This window comes from Chiloscyllium punctatum, chromosome 36 (genome assembly GCF_047496795.1).
Source record: "Chiloscyllium punctatum isolate Juve2018m chromosome 36, sChiPun1.3, whole genome shotgun sequence".
Taxonomy (NCBI): domain Eukaryota; kingdom Metazoa; phylum Chordata; class Chondrichthyes; order Orectolobiformes; family Hemiscylliidae; genus Chiloscyllium; species Chiloscyllium punctatum.
The window spans coordinates 25,857,493-25,876,932 of NC_092774.1; the positions used below are offsets into that span (position 1 = coordinate 25,857,493).

General features: G+C 44.7%; 1 protein-coding gene and 1 long non-coding RNA gene across 3 annotated transcripts in view; both read left to right on the forward strand.

Annotated features, from left to right (window-relative positions):
- The window catches only part of LOC140460915 (uncharacterized), a 158,719-nt gene that overhangs the window by 125,071 nt on the left and 14,208 nt on the right, over positions 1-19,440 (forward strand). The window lies entirely within an intron of this gene.
- LOC140460288 (uncharacterized) lies at positions 645-11,285 on the forward strand. Of its 2 annotated transcripts, XR_011953958.1 has the most exons (3): positions 645-1,487; positions 7,328-8,190; positions 10,417-11,285. It is a non-coding gene; the product is annotated as an uncharacterized lncRNA (long non-coding RNA). The 2 variants fall into 2 exon arrangements; XR_011953957.1 differs by lacking the exon at positions 645-1,487 and having other exon boundaries at positions 1,498-8,190.

Here is a 19,440-nt window from a genome sequence, read left to right on the forward strand (position 1 = left end):
CTCTCCGCCAATCCCAAAGGGTGCGGTCGGTGCGGACGAATCGGAGAGCGACATTCCGGGTTGTGGCTGCCTTTTTAACTGCAAAGCCGGCCGCCATTGGTCAGGTGGAGTAAGGTGCGCTCTGATTGGAGGGGGCGCGGATGACGCGGGTCACTGAAGGAGGAGACGGAATGAAGAAGAAAAACAAAGATGGCGGCGCGAGGCTGCGGTTTTCTCATCGACTCAGCGGGCGGTTTCTGACGGAGGGAGGGGGGCAGACAGGCATCGTTTACCTCAGAAAATACCTTTAAAATACATTTCAAATCAAAGACGGAACTTTTCAAACAAAAGTTGTGAAGAAAAGGAGACAGTCCCCGGTGGGGTTTATTGTTTATTTTTGTATAATTTCCGGGGCCCGGGAAGGGGGAGGTGACGGTTACCGGGTGAACGAGAAAACAAATTAAAAATGTCGGCGGTGGAGGAGAGAGAGCCGGCGCCCGCGGCTTCTTCGGCGGCGGCCGGAGCCCAGGAGCTCAACAACCCCCCGGAGCTGGAGGAAGGTCCGAGCTCCAAGAAGCGGGCGGTCCGGCTGGAGGCTGGATTTGCTCAAGGCTTGTATCTATTAACTTATTTAAATGGTACCTACTGTATGGGGCTATGGTTTACATTAAAACCGGAGGATCATGTCAGAGTGTTTGTTTATATTGAGCAGTTGTAGTTGGTAAAATACACTCCCTGGAGGAGCACCTTCTGTGATGCTGCATTTCTTACCTTCTGCCCTTCCCCCATTTGTTATCTCACATCTCGATTTTACATTTTATTTGGTCAAATTTAATTTCATATTAATCAGTCTTGGTATTGACTGTGTATTATTAATTAATCTGTTGGATTATTGTCAGACAAAATTAATGGTGTATTTTCATTTCTGATGTCTGAGTTTGACATTGAATGTGCAGGTGTGAATACCAGTAGGTTTTGAAAATAAATCAAGAACTTGTGCTTTTTAACAAAAAGAGGAGTTTAATGATATTAATGGCATTGCCTCCTTTGAGGATGATGATTCAAGTCTGACCAACAAACTATTTCATGCAGTCACCCAGTTTAAAATAATTCTGGCAAGCTAAGATTTATACAACCCAAAATGCAGTTGATTGTCTTGTGTATTCCTACCTTTTAAGCCGTAACAGAAGGCATTGCGTGGCAGTTTGAGACTGAAACATGGCTGGAAAGAATGTAGATTGATGAGGAAAATCAAATGGCAGAGTCTGTGGCCACAATGTATCAGTCTGGCTTGATTTCATGAGTGGTGGTTCTTTAAAAGCACCTTCCAAGCCATGACCTCAACTACCAAGAACAGACAAGTGTGAAGATAGGATTCCGACTGCAAGATATATCGCATTGCTTCTTTGTTATTGAACAAAATGCTGCAACTTCCTCCTGAACTTTGTTGCAGACCACATCATATTTGTGAAGCAATTTAAGAGGCAGCTCAGCGCCACCTTTTCAAGGTCAGTTTGGGAAGAGTTGTTGGCACAGCCAATGATATTCACATCTCATGAAATAATCAAAGAGCCCACAGTGTTGGAGGCTGTATGTTAGCATGGGTAGAGGATTGGCTAACTACCACCGGGGCATGTTCAGGATGGCAACTTGTAACTAGTGGTGTACCACAGGGATCAGCACTGGGGCCAACATTATTTACAATATATATATGAATTACTTGGATAAGTAAAGTGAATGTACTTTTGCTAAGTTTGAAGAAGAGACAGTTGATGTGAAAGCGGGTGGTGAGGATGACATTAGATATCTGGAGAGGGATGTAGTCAGGTTAAGCAAGTTTGGCAGATGGGAAAATGAGGTAATGCAGTTTGTCAGGAGGTGAAGAACTGAATATTAAATGGAGAAAGCTTTAGAATAGAGGGATTTGGAATCACGTCCATGAATTTCTTCATCCAATTTCAGTGAGTAATAGGGAGGCAAATGGGAGGTTGGCCTTTTCAATAGAGTATAAATGTAGGAAGGTTATAGTGAACCTGTGTAAGGCCTTAGTCAGGCCCCAACTGAATACTGTGAACAGTTTAGGGCCCGTTACCTGAGGAAAGATATAATTGGCATTGGAGGCAGTCCAGAGAAAGTTGACCATGATGATATCAGGGATGGAAAGAATGTCTTATGAGGAGAACTGAATAAGTTGGGCCTGTGCTTATTAGAACTTAGAAGAATTAGAGGTAACCTTATTGTCACGTACAAGATTCTGAGGAGACTTAACAGGCTAGACGTGGAAAAATGGGTGAGTCTAAGACCAGAGTAAGTAACCTCCAAGTAAGAGATAGAAATTTCTCCGGAGGGCAGTAAATCTGTGGAACTTGATACTACAGAGGGCTGCTGAGCCTGGGTTATTATGTGCATTCAAAGCTGAGACTGATTTTTTAAAATCAGTCAGCGAATTGAGGATTATGGGACAATGGCAGGAAAGTGGAGTAAATGTTTACCGGCATAATCGTGATCTGGATAAATGGCAAAGTCAACTCAATGGGCTGAATTGAATAGTAAATAGTAATGAGGAAAAGGATACAACTGGCAATTACAGACCAGTGTTGGGAAACCTAGAGATTGTAGGGAGTTGGTGGCATTTGGGCATTGTTACTGGATTTAACATCTGGAGTTTCAAATTGATGCTGCTATGGCCCTGAAGCAATTTGAAATCAATTAAAGTATCTGGAATATAAAGCTTATCGCCGCTTTGGTGATCTTATCAATTGTCATAAGTACCTATCTTGTTCACTCCTAACCTTTTTTTAAGGAAGGAAATTTTCAGTCCTTTCCCAGTTTGGTGAATGTGTCACTCTTGATCCAAAGTCTCTTGACTCTTAACTGCCCTCTGAAATGGCACTTGGTTTTTTTTTGGGAGACCAAGTGTCACGTTCCATGAATGAATAAAGGAAAATATTCAGGACAAGATTGTCAATGTCACTGTCAGTGAAGGGAAGATTGTGATCTAGTGATACTGGTTGAGTAGCCCAGAGGTCTCGGTCTTCTGAGAACAAAACATTCAAATCCCATCATGGATGCTAGTGGACTTTATTGTCAATGAAAAAAAGATCTGGAAGTGAGAGTTTGTCTCTGTACTGGCAACCAGGAAACCATTATTGATTAAAATACTGAATTGCAGATATTGGAGATCAGCCACAAAAGACAAAATTGCTGGGGAAACGCAGCAGGTCTGGCAGCATCTGTGGAGAGTTAATGTTTTGAATCCAGCCAAGTTTTGAAGGGCCACCGGACTCAAAACAGTAACACTGTCATCTCTTCACAGATGCTGCCAGAACTGTTGCTTTTCTCCAACCATTATTGATTATTGTGAAAGTGTTCTTTTAGGGAGGGAAATCTACCATTCACAACCCTACACGTATGCACGCGCTCACATCATATGACTCCAGACCTATTATGTGGTTGACTCTCAATTGCCTTCTAGCATGTAGCCAATTGCTCGTTCCAAAGGCCATGAGGGATGGTGAGCAAATGTTGGACGTGCGAGCAACAGTCTCATCACTCAAAATATTTTCATATATATTATAAAGCATAGGTTAATGAAGGACAACCAAAATAAACTGCTATGGGAAAGTCATGCCCAACTAACTTGATTTGCTTGTAGATTTGCTTATTGTTTTAAAATCCTCTTCAGAGAGGACATTGGTTCCATCATTGTTGCAATACTGCATGCAATTCTGTGCTCTCTGCTACAGGAAGGGTGTTGTGAAACTTGAAAGGGTTCAGAAAGCATTTACAAGGATGCTGCCAGGGTTGGAGGGTTTGAGCTACAGAAAGAGGCTGAATAGACTGGGGCTATATTTTCCCTGGAGCTTTGGAGGCTGAGGGGTGACTTTAAAGACATTTATAAAATTGTGAGTGGCATGGGTAGGGTAAATAGGCAAGGTCTTTTCCCTTGGGTGGGGGAGTTCTAAATTAGAGGGCATAGGTTTAAGGTTAATGGCAAATGGAGTTTAATATAGATAAGTGTGAGGTCTTACATTTTGTATAGTCAAATCAAGGTAGGAATTTCATGGTGAATGGTAGGACCTTAAGGAGTGTAGAGGAACAGAGGGATCTTGGAGTACAGGTTCACAGTGCTTTGAAAGTGGAGTCACAGGTAGAAGTTTTTTGGCACACTGGCCTTCATCAGTCATGGCATTCAGTATAAGATACCGAATTAGAGTCGAGATAAGCACCAAATAATAACATCAGCCGACAAGCACCAAATCTGTTTCAAATGCAGTATTTCAAACCAAGAGATGTAGGGGTGCAGGTTCATAGCTACTAGAAAGTGGAGTCATGGGTAGACAGAACAGTGAAGAAGGCTTCCAGCATGCTTGCTTTCATCAATCAGGGCATTGAATACAGTGGGATGAATTGTTGTAGCTGTCATAGATTCCACACAACAACAACAAGACGTGACCCTGCCCTCCCCTGACTGACCGCCCCTTTGCATCTCAGGGGGCAGACACCCCTTTAATTGTGATGATCAGGAAACATGCCATCCTTCAAAAAAAGGGCTGTGTTCACAAATATTTGGACAGAGGAAGGAAGTTGCAGTCTGGGTGAAGATCAATCTTCATTCAGAGAGAGAGGAAGAGCAGCAGCAGCTTCAGAAGTTCATGGTCCAACTTCTGAAAAGACCTTGTCTGATTTGCAGTATTTTCAGGAACAAAGTGTTGTGGAAAACGGGAAGGCTGACAACTTAGAGACACATCTTGCAGTGCCTAAAACACTCTATTCACGAGACCAGTGGATGCAGGATTCCTTTCATATCGCTATATAGCAGATGTCCTACAACGTTGACTCACTGTTTTTGACATTGTGCTGTTATAGATTTTGAAAACTATTCATGTGAGGGTTGGTATTGCTTAGGACAAAAGGTGGTTGAAAAGAGTGAAAATAAAGTTTTAGTAACCAGATTTAGTTCACTTAATTTACTTAAGTTGTCATTTATAGTTTTAAATGCCATACATTTGAAGAAACCTTTAATAAGCTTGGTTCTTAAAAAAATTAGTTTTTGTTTGGAAAGAGTAAGATGTTTTGAACCAGCATTAATTTTTCATATTGCAGACTCCGCAACAGGTATTTCACCTTTCTGGATCATGCTTAACCTTTCTAGATCCTGAGACTTGTTGTTGGACCATACCGAAATCAAATTGTGACTGGTAGACTGGCTTTTCAAGTTGGTGAACAAATGAGAATTCTGTAGGTGCCACTAATGTAAAACACTGTGACTGCCACATTAAGGGCTGAGAATTTAAACCTGGCTTCAGTAGACTGAATGTAAACAACTTTTTCAAAGCCTATTTCCAATTTCAATTGCGGGTTGAGCAAACTTGCAGGGAAGGATAGAACTAATCCTTCTAATCATGTTACACCAGGGTGAAAGGCCGATCCATGCCAAGTGTAAATGCTTTGCACTGAGTATAAAATGCTATTAGGTAAGAGTTTGATACAAGTCTGCATGCCAAGTAGTCCTGTGCTTCCTGTTCAGAGAGCTGTCCAGCTCTGAAAAATGGTTTAAGTTGTGAATATATAGTGAATTGAGCTAGACAAGTGACTTAAAGCAAAAGTATCTGAGTAGTATTAAATCAAGAATTTTCATATTACTGACCAATAACTCTGGCCTATCTTACTCTGCATTAATCCAGCATAGTTGATTTTTCATTATTTGATCTAATAAAAATGGTATGCAGACTAGAAGATGGTTTGGGAGGTTTGCACCTCTTTTAGAAATGTTTCTGGGAACTGATAAATGAAGTTTGGAATGCAATTGCAGTAGCTCAATTGGATGGACAACTTGTTTGAGATGTAGAAATATGCCAGCAGCATGGGTTCAGTTCCCACACCCAGCTGAAATTACTATGAAGAACTCTTCCTCTCAACCTCTCCCCTTGTTTGAAGTGTGGCGACCCTCTGGTTCAACCACCTACATCTCTCTCTCTCTCTCTCTCTCTCTCTTTCTTTAATGAGAGAACAGCCCTATGATCTGATAGGACTGTGGCAGCTTTATCTTTTATATTTGCCACTTATTGTCACAAAAATCTATTTAAAATATTACTGTGCTACCAGCAAGTACTTCAAATGCAATTTGGATTGACTGTATGATAATTGAAATGAATATAGGAGTTTAATTTGAATTTATTAATGTGATAGCAATATTTCTGAAGAACAGGCAGCATCACTTTTTGAGCCTCTTAAATGTTAAATGGGAGAGAAACGAATCTGATCACTTAAATATAGCACTGTACTTGAATTGTTGGCAGGAATAAGCTCCCTATATGTAGCATTCATTATGGAATTTTTTTTAATAAACTTCTTTTGCTGAGGTTTGCTGGATTTTTTTTTACAAATAAGTAAAATGATCCACAATTAAAACCCAGCAGAAGTATGAGTGTCACTGAGGAGATTGGCTTTTATAATCTGAGTTGGTTTTATTGTACGTGGAGTACAATGTAAATGTGCAGCTTGCATTTTCAAACTAAAAGTGCAACTGGGCAAGCCAACTGCCCAATCAACTGGTTAATTTACAGTTTAATAAATTACAATTTTACCTAATGTAATTTATAGTGTATTCAAAAGACTGCAAAATCAACAAGTCTTCCAATTTGCTATACTGGAAAAAATTCCAAAGAAAACAGCTAGGACATTTAATATAAAGCTTTTAATATTAAACTTTTTTTTTGTTTTTTTTTTGCACCTGTACATTCTGCTCCTACAGTATTAGTTTCTTTTGCTGCAGGGTGGCACAGTGGTTAGCACTGCTGCCTCACAGCGCCAGAGACCCGGGTTCAAATCCCGCCTCAGGCAACTATCTGTGTGGAGTTTGCACATTCTCCCCGTGTCTGCTTGGGTTTCCTCCCACAGTCTAAAGATGTGCAGGTTGGGTGAATTGGCCATGCTAAATTGCCCGTAGTGTTAGGTGAAGGGGCAAATGTAGGGGAAATGGGTCTGGGTGGGTTGCTCTTTGCAGGGTCGGTGTAGACTTGTTGGGCCGAAGGGCCTGTTTCCACATTGTAAGTAATCTAATCTAATCTACCCAGTTGTTTCTGGGCTTGTAATATCGTACTGCAGCATATTGTATATCTTCAGTAAGAGCGTCAATACTGCACTATAGAGGTCCATGCAGCAACTTGAGTCCATGTGAACTCTTCATGAAGGTATGCAGTCTGCCTCATTACCCTGCTGGTTTACAGTTACATATAGATCTTCACAAAGATCTTTGGGATTAAGAGAGCAAAGAATGTTCCACGGTGATTAGAATTGCATTCAGATTTTCTATCACGGACTGACTGTGATGACCTTTTCACAGGAATATTACAAGAGAAGAATTTGGCGACAGAAATCTCAGACTAAACATCACTTGATTCTGACAGCCACTTGATTCAAGAGGACGTGAATATTGATGGCCTTGAAAACAAAGGGGAGAAGGTCTGCTTGCTTTGTTGGGATTTAAACATCAGTGTGACTGGAAACTCAGAGTCTCACATACCCACACACCAGAGTAGTGACTGGAACAAACTTTACAGAATGAATGAGTGTGTTCCAATTACCAGAGGGTTCACCAGTAACACCACACACATGCTGTAAGCTTGAGCAAATTTTCAACTGATTCTTAAGGTCTGAGACAGACGAGGGAGAAGTGTGGAGAAACTGTGGGGAGTGTGGGAATGATTTCCCTTCGCCATCTGCACTGGAGATTCATCGGTGTTTACACACCGGGTAGCAGCCGTTCACCTGTACTCAGTGTGGGAAAGGCTTCACTCAGTCGCATCACCTCCTGGTCCACCAGCGGGTCCACACCAGCGAGAAACCATTCATCTGCCCTGTGTGCGGGCAGGATGTCACTCAGTCGCACATCTGCTACTGTACCAGCGGATCCACACCGGGGAGAAACCGTTTGCCTGCTCCGCCTGCAGGAAGGACTTTACTCGGTCAGACCACCTGCTGCTCTGCTTCCGCGTCCACAATAGGGAGAAGCCGTTCATCTGCTCCGTGTGCAGCAATGATTTCTGCGATTCCTCCACCCTGCGCAAACACCAGCGCATCCACACCACTCACCTGCCCAGTGTGAAGGCAAGGGCTTCACCCAGTCATGCAACTTGCGGAGACACCAGCAACTTCACAAGTGAGATGGCGCAGTGATTCGGGTTGGATTCTGCTGTTACCGCTGCTGTGAGTCACGTCTTGAACCCTGTTTAGTGGGTGAAGTGGGAGGGGCAAGGGGTTGCTTTATGCTGGACTGGCCACTCTCACCCACTTTACTTCCAGTGGGGCCTGGCACTCTCTGAGCCCAGGACTACACTTTCCCTACAGAAACAGTCCACAGAAGCGGATGAAGTGCAGGTAGATCTCAAATGGATACATTTGTCTCTATCCCATTGAGTCTCCAGCACAGTCGATCCAATTGGCCTCTGTCAGTGTTTACACTCCACCTGAGCCTCCACCCACCCCTTCATCAGCAAACAGGTATCCCCTGCTTTTTGAAAGTTCACTTTACCCCCTACCCCCTCCCCGCCCAAGCCTGTGCCAATTCTTAATCCTAACTTAGACCTGCTATTTATTGCCCATGCATGGATTCTGTTCCTGTATTCACCTCCCATTCATGTGTTTATCCAGATACACCTTAAATGTTGCTAAGGTGCCTCTTTCCACTACACCCACTGGCAATGCGTTCCAGGCACCCACCATCCAACTGTGTGAAAAATCTTCCCTTACAATTCTCCTCTAGACTGTCCCTATCTCACCTTGAACCTGTGCCCTCTTGTAGTTGACTCTTCCACCATGGGGGGGAGAAAAAGCCTCTGACTATCTAACAGACTATCTGGCCCAACAAGTCTACACCAAACCTCCAAAGAATAATCCACACAGACTCATTCCCCTACCCCTATTACTCGACATTTACCGCTGACTAACGTACCTAACTTATACATCCCTGAACACTGTGGGGCAGTTTAAGCACGAACAATCCAGCTTAACCTGCTGATCCCTGGGCACTGGGTAATTTAGCATAGCCACTCCACCTAACCTACACATCTGGATTGTGAGAGGAAACTGGAGCTAACCCATGTCGACTCAGGGAGAATGTGCAAACTCCACACAGACAGTCACCTGAGACTGACATCGAACCAATTTCCCGGACACTGTGAGGCATCAATACTAATGATTGAGCTACCATGCCGCCCCCGTCCAGCCAATCTGTGTCTCTCATCATTTTGTCGAGGTCACCCCTCAGCGTACATCTTTACAGTGAAAATAATCCAGGTTTATCCCATCTCTTCTCGTAACAAGACCTCAAGACCAGGCAATGATCTAGTGAACCTTCTCTACCCTCTCCCCAGAGCATCCATGTCCTTCTGGTAGTGTGGCGACCAGAACTGCACGCAATATTCTGAATGTGGCTGGAACAATTAACTGTAATGTAACACATTGACTCTTATACTCAAGGAAGGCAAGCATGCTGTGTGCCTTCTTGACCACCATACCTGCCTGTGTTGCCACTTTTGGGGATCTATATGCCCAGATCCCTCTGTATGCCAGTGCTCCTATACGTTCTGAAATTTATCATACAATTCTTGCATTTACTATGTATCTGTATCCAGCTTTACCTTAATTGTACTCTTTTTATCTCTTCCCCCATCCTCACCCCTCCACACACCAGCATATCATAAGATGAGAGGAGCAGAAATTATGCCATTCAGCCCATTGAGTCTGCTCCGCCATTGAATCATGGCTGATAAGTTTCTCAACCCCATTCTCCCCGTAACCTTTGATCCTCTTGATACTCAAGAACCTAGTTATTCCCATCTTAAATGTACTCAATGACCTGGCCTCCACAGCCTTCTGGGGCAGTGAATTCCATAGATTCACTAATCTCTGGCTGAAGAAGTTCTCCTTCTCTCTGTTCTAAAAGATCTTCCCTTTACTTGAAGGCTGAGCCCTCAGGTGCTAGTTTCTCCTACCAATGGAAACATCTTCCCAACATCCACTCTGTCTAAGCTGTTCAGGTTTCAATTAGTTCCCTTGTCATCTTCTAAACTCCATTGAGAGTAGACCCAGAGTCCTCAAATGTTCTTCGTCTGTTAAGCTTTTCAATCCTGGCACCTTTCTCATCAACCTCCTCTGAACATGTTCCAGGGCCAGTACATCTGTCCTGAGATATGGGGCCCAATACTGGGTACAGTACTCCAATTGTGGCCTGACCGGAACCTTATAGACCTTCAGAAGTACATCCCTGCTTTTATATTTAAGTCCTGTCAAAATAAATGCCATTGTTGCATTTGCCTTCCTAACTACTGACTCAACCTATAAGTTTACCTTGAGAGAATCCTGGAGTAGAAGTTCCAAGTCTCTTTGAACTACGGATTTCTGAATTCTGACCCCATAATCCTTCTGTTCCAGGGTAGCAGCAGAGACTTCCAGACACACCGATTGTATCCAGGGATCTCAAGAACTGCCAGTATCTCAGAAGGAATAGTTATTCTTGGAGGAGGCAGAGAGGAGCGTGGTGTGGATCTGTAAACTCCAGAACTTCCCCAACTTCATGAGTCAACAGTAACTCTTTCTGAACCAAGAAATGAAAGGGCTAACGAGAAACTGTGACACCACAGGAGCAGAAATTAGGCCATTCAGCCCATTGAGTCTGCTCCACCATTCAATCATTCTTTAGTATCAAGGGGCTTAAAGGTTACAGGGAGAATGGGGTTGAGAAACATATCAGCCATGATTGAATGGCAGAGTAGATTTAACATGATAAATGGCCTAGTTAACCACCCCTGGGAAGGAGGAGGCAACACAATAAGTTGTTTCCTAGGACAGGCAAGATAATGTTGTTTAATAACCGTGTGACAAAAGGACAATTAATTCTGCCTGTAGAAGGAAAGCCCTGACATAGAGGGGTTAATTGCAGGGCAGGCTGTTTCAAACCGAGAGCTAACCCTCAAGGATAAGAAGGTAAGCTACAGACCTGAGGTCTCCCGCAATGTGAGGTGATGTTAGAGTCTAAAAAAAGTCACACCACAGATTTGAAATTCAGGAAATGCCACCAAAATTCAACTCCAGAATGATACAGCAGCAGCAGTCCTTAGAAGAATAATACTGCATCAAACCCCTGGAGACTTCCAGAGATGGGCACTGTCGGTGGAAACCCAGTTACGTTCTGCCATCAATTGGGTGATAGCCAAGTTTGGGGGGGTGAGGCTGAACAAACTTAAGGGGTTTTATTTTTGGTTGCTATGTGCAATAAAATGTAAATCATTGTTTCAGCAGTTGATTCTCTGTGGTTTCTGAGTCAGGAGCCAAATTAAGGTGATTCACCCACAACCAGAGCGAGAGGCTGGTTGACTCCATTGCATTCAAGATAATGTTGTAATGTTGTCAATACTGTTATAAAGTGAAGGCTGAACCCGCCCCCCCCCCCCCATATCTCAAACCGAAACGTCCAAAGAGTGGCATGTTGCCCTTTAATCTGTAAAGTCAGTGTGATAAGTGGTGTAACCTGCTGTAGTGTTCAAAGTAAACCCCTGACACTTTAAAATCAACAATCAGCAATTTATTTAACCAACTCTCACGGTAAACAAATGAACGAAACTACTAACAAACTGAATAAATCCTTCCTAACTACTGAGTATTCTGGAATAAATAAAGATTCTTCTGGTATGCTGTTCCAATCAATACATGCCCACTCATATAACACAAAATAGAATTTAATATCTCAGATTACAGCCAGGTTAAGTGGCTTCCGGAATATTCTGTGCTATCTTCTGTCAGGGATTAGATTAGATTACTTACAGTGTGGAAACAGGCCCTTCGGCCCAACAAGTCCACACCGCCCCACCGAAGCGCAACCCACCCATACCCCTAACCTAACACTGCGGGCAATTTAGCATGGCCAATTCACCTGACATGCACATCTTTGGACTGTGGGAGGAAACCGGAGCACCCGGAGGAAACCCACGCAGACACGGGGGAGAATGTGCAAACTCCACACAGTTAGTCGCCTGAGGTGGGAATTGAACCCGGGTCTCTGGCGCTGTGAGGCAACAGTGCTAACCACTGGGCCGCCCACCTCTGATTCCTCTCAGGAATGCTGATTTAAATTGGTGAAATTGAAAACCTGTTTTCTTGTCCTGCTAACTGTACAGCCTTTTGTTACAAATGTTTCAGTTCAGGTGCTGTCTGTTGTGATGATGCTGCTCCTTTAAGAAGATTATGTTGTTCTTGGTTTATTTTCAGGAGGGGTTGTAAAGGGCAGAGCTTCCCATTCGTCTAGGATTAAGGATTTCACTAATGGTTAACAGATACTGGCTAAGGCAACAATCAGGGAAAAGGGTTTGACTTTTTTTTTCTAAAACCCTTCTGCAATGAAAGAGCTGTTGTCCCAACTTTTTTTTCCCCTGGTTTTGGTTTGGGTTTTCGCAAGCAGTCTGTCCGAAGCTGCTGCAGGAAGACAAGTTTCCTGATTCAACAGATGTTTCTGGCTGACTCTGTCTCTAATGTTTCTCCTGTAAGAACGTGTGTTTGAACTGTCTTTTTTTTTGCCAAAGGGGTGTGTTTATGAGAATGTTGCATGTAATCAGAACAGCTCCTTTCTTAAGTTGCAGGGAGATCGTGACGGTCGGATTTTCAAACAGCTGCTCTTCTAAATTCTGTTTTCTTTTGCTTGTGTTTTTTTAGTGGTGTGTAAATTTTTGTTTTACTGTAAGCCCAGCTGCATCACTGCTGGGATACCTCAACCTAAAACAACACCGGGTTGAAGAGTGTGGTGCTGGAAAAGCACTGCTGGTCAGAAAGCATCTGAGGAGTGGGGGAATTGATGGTTCGAGCATAAACTCTTCATCAGGAATGTTTATGGTGTGGGCTACCTTAGAATATTTTGAGGGGGTCCGGCTTGGTCCATTACACTGTACGCCTGCAAATTGTATCTCCAGGAAGGATGTTGTAAAACTTGAAAAGGTTGAGAAAAGATTTACATGGATTTGAGGAAGAGGCTGAAAATCATGAGAGTTGATTGTGTGGTGTTGGAAAAGCACAGCAGGTCAGGCAGCACTCAAGGAGCAGGAGAATCGATGTTTCGGGCATAAGGATGTCCACATGAACATCTCACTAGATCACGCTGAATAAAATCTGATCTCATTCATCAACACTGTTGCGGAGGTGCTGGTGTTGGATTGGGGTGGACAAGGTCAGAAGTCACACGACACCAAGTGAGAATCCCAACAGATTGATTTGAACTCATAGCTTTCGGAGCACTGTTCCTTCATCAGGTGAAGTGATGAAGGAGCAATGCTCCTAAAGCTTGAGATTTTGAATAGACCTGTTGCACTGTAACCTGGTGTGGTGTGACTTCTGACTTCAACTGTGCATTCATATTGAATTTGATGGGATACTTTATCCAACTTGGCATATTTGAATCATATCACTTGGAGGGATTCATTTGAAACCTTTCAGGAGGTGAACTCAACAAGATTGAATAATTAAAAGTTACTTGGACTCTATTCTAACCTTACATCAAGACCTGTAGTCATAGAGATGTACAGCATGGAAACAGATCTTTCGGTCCAATTCATCTATGCTGACCAGATATTCTAAATTAATCTAGTCCCACTTGCAGCACTTGGCCCAAATCCCTCTAACGAGAAAGTGAGGACTGCAGATGCTGGAGATCAGAGCTGAAAATGTGTTGCTGGAAAAGCGCAGCAGGTCAGGCAGCATCCAAGGAACAGGAGAATCGACGTTTCGGGCATCAGCCTTCCTAAAGAAGGGCTGATGCCCGAAGTGTCGATTCTCCTGTTCCTTGGATGCTGCCTGACCTGCTGCGCTTTTCCAGCAACACATTTTCAGCCCAAATCCCTCTAAACCCTTTCTATTCATGTCCCAAACCAAATGCTGTAGTTCTACCAGCCTCCTCCACTTTCTCTGGCAGCTTATTCCATACACCCAACACACTCTGCATGAAAAGTTTGCCCTTTAAATCCCTTTTAAATCTTTTCCCCCCCTCAACCTAAACCTATGCCCTCAAGTTCTAACGTTTCTGATGGAGAAGTCAATATTGTGGGTAGAACCCTTCTTCAGTCCTAATGGTTAATACCTGAAATGCTGATTTCTCCACCTCCTGGTGCTGCCTGCCTTGTAGTGCCTAGCCTCCTACTTGTCTACTTTAGATTGCAGCATCTACAGTTTTTATTGTCTCTAACAAATGGTGGAACAGATTCAACGGGTCAAAATGGCTTATCTTCTGCTCCAATGGTCTTCCGGTCTTAGGTTCGTGCAGATCATCTCAGTGGGAACATGCAGCTCTGGGCTCAATGAGCAGCAGCGCCCACTGGAAGCAAAGTTCATAGAATCGTAGAATCCCTACAGTGTGGAAACAGGCCCTTCGGCCCAACAAGTTCAGACCAACCCTCTGCAGAGTAACTCACCCATTCTCCTACCCTCTTAATCTATACTTACCCCTGACTAATGCACCACACCTACACATCCCTGAACGCGCTGGGACAATTTAACTTGGCCAATTCACCCCGAACCTGCACAATTTTGGACTGTGGGAAGAAACTGGAGCACCCGGAGGAAACCCACGCAGACACGGGGGAGAACATGCAAACTCCACACAGACAGTCACCCTGAGGATGGAATCAAATCCAGGTCCCTGGTGTTGTGAGGCAGCAGTGCTAACCACTGAGCCACCATGCCCCACTCCCACCCCCATGCATATTGGGGTTGGGTTGGCAGAAAACAAAAAGGCCCACCAACTCTCCCACTGCTCTCAATGTCAGAAAGGGAAGGAGGTTCAGTCCTGGGGGTGACCCTCAGCAGTGTTACCGGCAGAATTTGATTGTTGGGAGCATTGGTGCCTCCGCTGGTGCTTGTTCAAGCTGCAGGACATTGTGAACCTCTGCCCACACTCGGGGCAGGCAAATGGCCTCTCCCCAGTGTGGACCCACCGATGTGTCAGCAGGTGGGAGGCCTGGGTAAAGCCCTTCTCACACTCAGGGCAGCTGAAAGGCCTCTTCCCAGTGTGGACCTGCCAGTGCTTCGGCAGGTTGGAGAAGCGGGTAAAGCCCTTCCCGCACACCGGGCAGGTGAACGGCCCCTCGCTGGTGTGGACCAGCTGGTGGGCCTTCTCGCACTTGGGGTAGAGGAAGGGTTTCTCAATGGTGTGGACTTGCCATTGGATCAAGAGGTGGGAGGAACGAGTGAACACCTTCCTACAGTTGAAGGGCCTCTCCCCTGTCTGGACCCACTGGTGCCTCAGCAGAGCGGAGGAATCACTGAAGGCCTTCCCACACTCAGGACAGGAGAATGGCTTCTCTCTGGTGTGACTGCGCCGATAAGTCACCAGGGCAGACGGGAGACACTGAAGCCTTTCCCATAGTTGCCACACTTCCACGGTTTCTCCATGGCCGAATCTTCAGCCGCACACAAACGTGTGTACCTCCCCTCCCTGCCTTCCAGGCCGTATACCTATTTCACTGCAACAGTAGGGTCTCTCAGCCGGTCCCACTGATGCTGAACACGCACTGAAACAGGAACCTATTGGATCATAGTTGAAAATCGTTGCAGTCCCGGTGGATTCAGTGACTGACAAATGTGGAGAGTCAGAGATGAAAACTGCAGGCCAGGCAGCATCCGAGGAGCAGGAGAGTCAATGTTTTGGGCATAAGCCCTTCATCTGTTGATTTTGAAACTTCCATCTTGAGAACGTCAAATATTCTGTACAAAGAGATTACAAAAGTTATCACTGTCAGTCCAAGGTAAAAATTCTACTTTCTGTGGAAAATTCTTTTCTTTTGTTAATCCACAAAATTGAAAGCACTATCCCACTCACTCACACTATCCCTCTCTCTCTCTCTCTCCCGCTCTATTCTCACTCCATTCTAACTAATTCTCCTGAAGATGCTGATTCAGGATCTGGCAGGGACAGAAAAGCAAAACAGTCAAGACTGACATCTCTCTGAATTTTGGATAACTCCAGCTGAAAATTAATATCTTCCACAACATTGGGATACTGCTGGGAGTGAGCAGGTCTGATGTTAGGAAGCAAAAATATAGCATGTAAATTCGGGATGAACCTGCAAGGCAGGTTCTTGACCAACAACCAGACTCAAAACGGTTAATGTGCCCCGGTGTGAGTGGGGGGAGGGTTGGAATGAGATATCAAGGCAATGACACTGACACCACAGAAAAATTGAACACACTGACATTGCAAACATTAATGGCATGCTAGAGTCATAAAGAAAAAACAGCACAGAAACAAGCCCTTTGGTCCAGCTGTTCCATGCTGACAAAATATCGTCACCCAATCTACTCTCATTTGCCAGTATTTGGCCCAGATCCCTCTAAACCTTTCCTATTCATATAACCATCCAGCTGCCTTTTAAATGTGTCATAACTATATCAGCATCCACCACTTCCTCTGGCAGGTCTTCCCTTAAACACATCATCTTCTGCATGAATTGCCCCTTAGGTCCCTTTTAAATCTCCCTCCGCCCCTCCACCCCAACCTCACCCTAAACCTACTATCCTCGAGTTCTGTTCTCCCAGAGAAAAGACCTTGTCTATCCTATCCATACCTCTCTTGATTTTATAAATGATGGAAGCATCAACAGCTCAGAGCAGGGGTGGGGAGCGGGGGGAAAGGAAGCGGAATGTGCTGGAGCCAACATGAAAGAACAGACGATGTAAAGCCTTAAAGCTGCAATTTTAAGTGAGACCGATTGTATTTCAAAGTGGAATTTACAAAATATCACATATATTGACTGCCGACAGATTGTGCATTTTTGAGCAAAATTGCATCATAATTCTGCAAATACTAATACACCCCATAGACTTATATCTGTGTATACGTGCATGAGAGAGAGAAAAGTCTATTTCCTTGCTGTATATCTGTCTATTTGATAACAGATGCTTTATTTCTGTTGATGTAAATATTGTTATAAGTCATAGCTGGGTACTAGTTAGATGTAAGGGAGAGAGAATTCCTCAAATAGAGCACTATAAGAACCCTGGGAGACCCATATTTCTGGTTTACCTCCTAACAAACAAACATTAAACACAAGCACCTATTTATTTCTAATACTGGATTAGTGGTGCTGGAAGAGCACAGCAGTTCAGGCAGCATCCAACGAGCAGCGAAATCGACGTTTCGGGCAAAAGCCCTTCATCAGGAATAAAGGCAGTGAGCCTGAAGCGTGGAGAGATAAGCTAGAGGAGGGTGGGGGTGGGGAGAGAGTAGCATAGAGTACAATGGGTGAGTGGGGGAGGAGATGAAGGTGATAGGTCAAGGAGGAGAGGGTGGAGTGGATAGGTGGAAAAGAAGATAGGCAGGTAGGACAAGTCAAGGAGACAGTAACTGAGCTGGAAGTTTGAAACTAGGATGAGGTGGGGGAAGGGGAAATGAGGAAGCTGTTGAAGTCCACATTGATGCCCTGGGGTTGAAGTGTTCCGAGGCGGAAGATGAGGCGTTCTTCCTCCAGGCGTCTGGTGGTGAGGGAGCGGCGGTGAAAGAGGCCCAGGACCTCCATGTCCTCGGCAGAGTGGGAGGGGGAGTTGAAATGTTGGGCCACGGGGCGGTTTGGTTGATTGGTGCGGGTGTCTCGGAGATGTTCCCTAAAGCGCTCTGCTAGGAGGCGCCCAGTCTCCCCAATGTCGAGGAGACCACATCGGGAGCAACGGATACAATAAATGATATTGGTGGATGTGCAGGTAAAACTTTGGATGTGGAAGGCTCCTTTAGGGCCTTGGATAGAGGTGAGGGAGGAGGTGTGGGCACAGGTTTTACAGTTCCTGCGGTGGCAGGGGAAAGTGCCAGAATGGGAGGGTGGGTCGTAGGGGGGTGTGGACCTGACCAGGTAGTCACGGAGGGAACGGTCTTTGCGGAAGGCGGAAAGGGGTGGGGAGGGAAATATATCCCTGGTGGTGGGGTCTTTTTGGAGGTGGCGGAAATGTCGGTGGATGATTTGGTTGATGCGAAGGTTTGTAGGGTGGAAGGTGAGCACCAGGGGCGTTCTGTCCTTGTTACGGTTGGAGGGGTGGGGTCTGAGGGCGGAGGTGCGGGATGTGGACGAGATGCGTTGGAGGGCATCTTTAACCACGTGGGAAGGGAAATTGCGGTCTCTAAAGAAGGAGGCCATCTGGTGTGTCCTACAGTGGAACTGGTCCTCCTGGGAGCAGATACGGCGGAGGTGGAGAAATTGGGAATACGGGATGGCATTTTTGCAAGAGATAGGGTGGGAAGAGGTGTAATCCAGGTAGCTGTGGGAGTCGGTGGGTTTGTAAAAAATGTCAGTGTCAAGTCGGTCGTCACTAATGGAGATGGAGAGGTCCAGGAAGGGGAGCGAGGTGTCAGAGATTATGGGTTGGGCCTTAATTGACTGATCATTTCATTGTTTGAAAAGGTGCAAAATGGGGTCAAATCATCAGCAGAAAACCAGCAGATCTGAGAACAGATGACATCTAACTGTGGAAACAGGGAGATCAGAGGACAGAGAAATCAGGACCTGAAATCCGAGCTGACACCAGACTACTCTGTCATCAGTGCTTTAATTAGCAGTGCCAACCCTCTACCTTTACAGACCTTCCCATTTGACTCGAATGCCTGCCTCAATATTCAGGATGCAATCCATGTCATCCTGAAGCCATACTCTGTAAGGAGTCTCAGATCGTAATTATTGTCTTCAACCTGTGCAGCGGATTCATTCACTTTTGTTACAATGCAGCACACATTTAGATACTGACCTTTTAGTTATATTTTTTGTGATCTTTAGAATATAGCTTTGATTGCTGTTACATTTATTCTCCTTGTCCTTTTCTATCATTCCCTGACGTTCAGTTTCCACATCACTACATTGTTCACCTTGATTTGGATTGGCCATGCTAAATTTCCCATTGTGTCCAAGAATGTGCAGGTTAGGTCGGTTAGCCATGGGAAGTGCAGGGTTATAGTTTCACAGAAATAGAAGGACTAAGATATGCTCCTCCTACCTGCATTATCTCAATGACCTTTAATTCCCCTATCCTGCAAAAACCACCCAACTGTGTCTTGAATATACTTAATGATGCTGACTGTACTGCTTCCTTGGGCAGAGGATTCCATAGATTCACTACTGTTCGGGGAAAGCAGTTCCCCCTCATCTCTGTCCTAAATCTCCTCTCCTTAATCTTGAGGCCTAGTCTCAGCCACCAGCAGAAACAACCTGATAGGGTGGATAGGGGTGGGTCTGTGTGACATGTTCTTCAGAGTGGTCAGTGTGGACTTGATGGGCTGAATGGCCTGATTTCACACTGTAGGGATTCTATGATTTACCACACTTGTGCTTGCCCCGGATCACAGCAGCCAGAACCTGCCACCTTCTGCAGATTGAAAGACAAGTCCCACCCTGTCCTCTAGTATGTGTTATCTAACTGCTTGATCGTTTCTAGTAAATA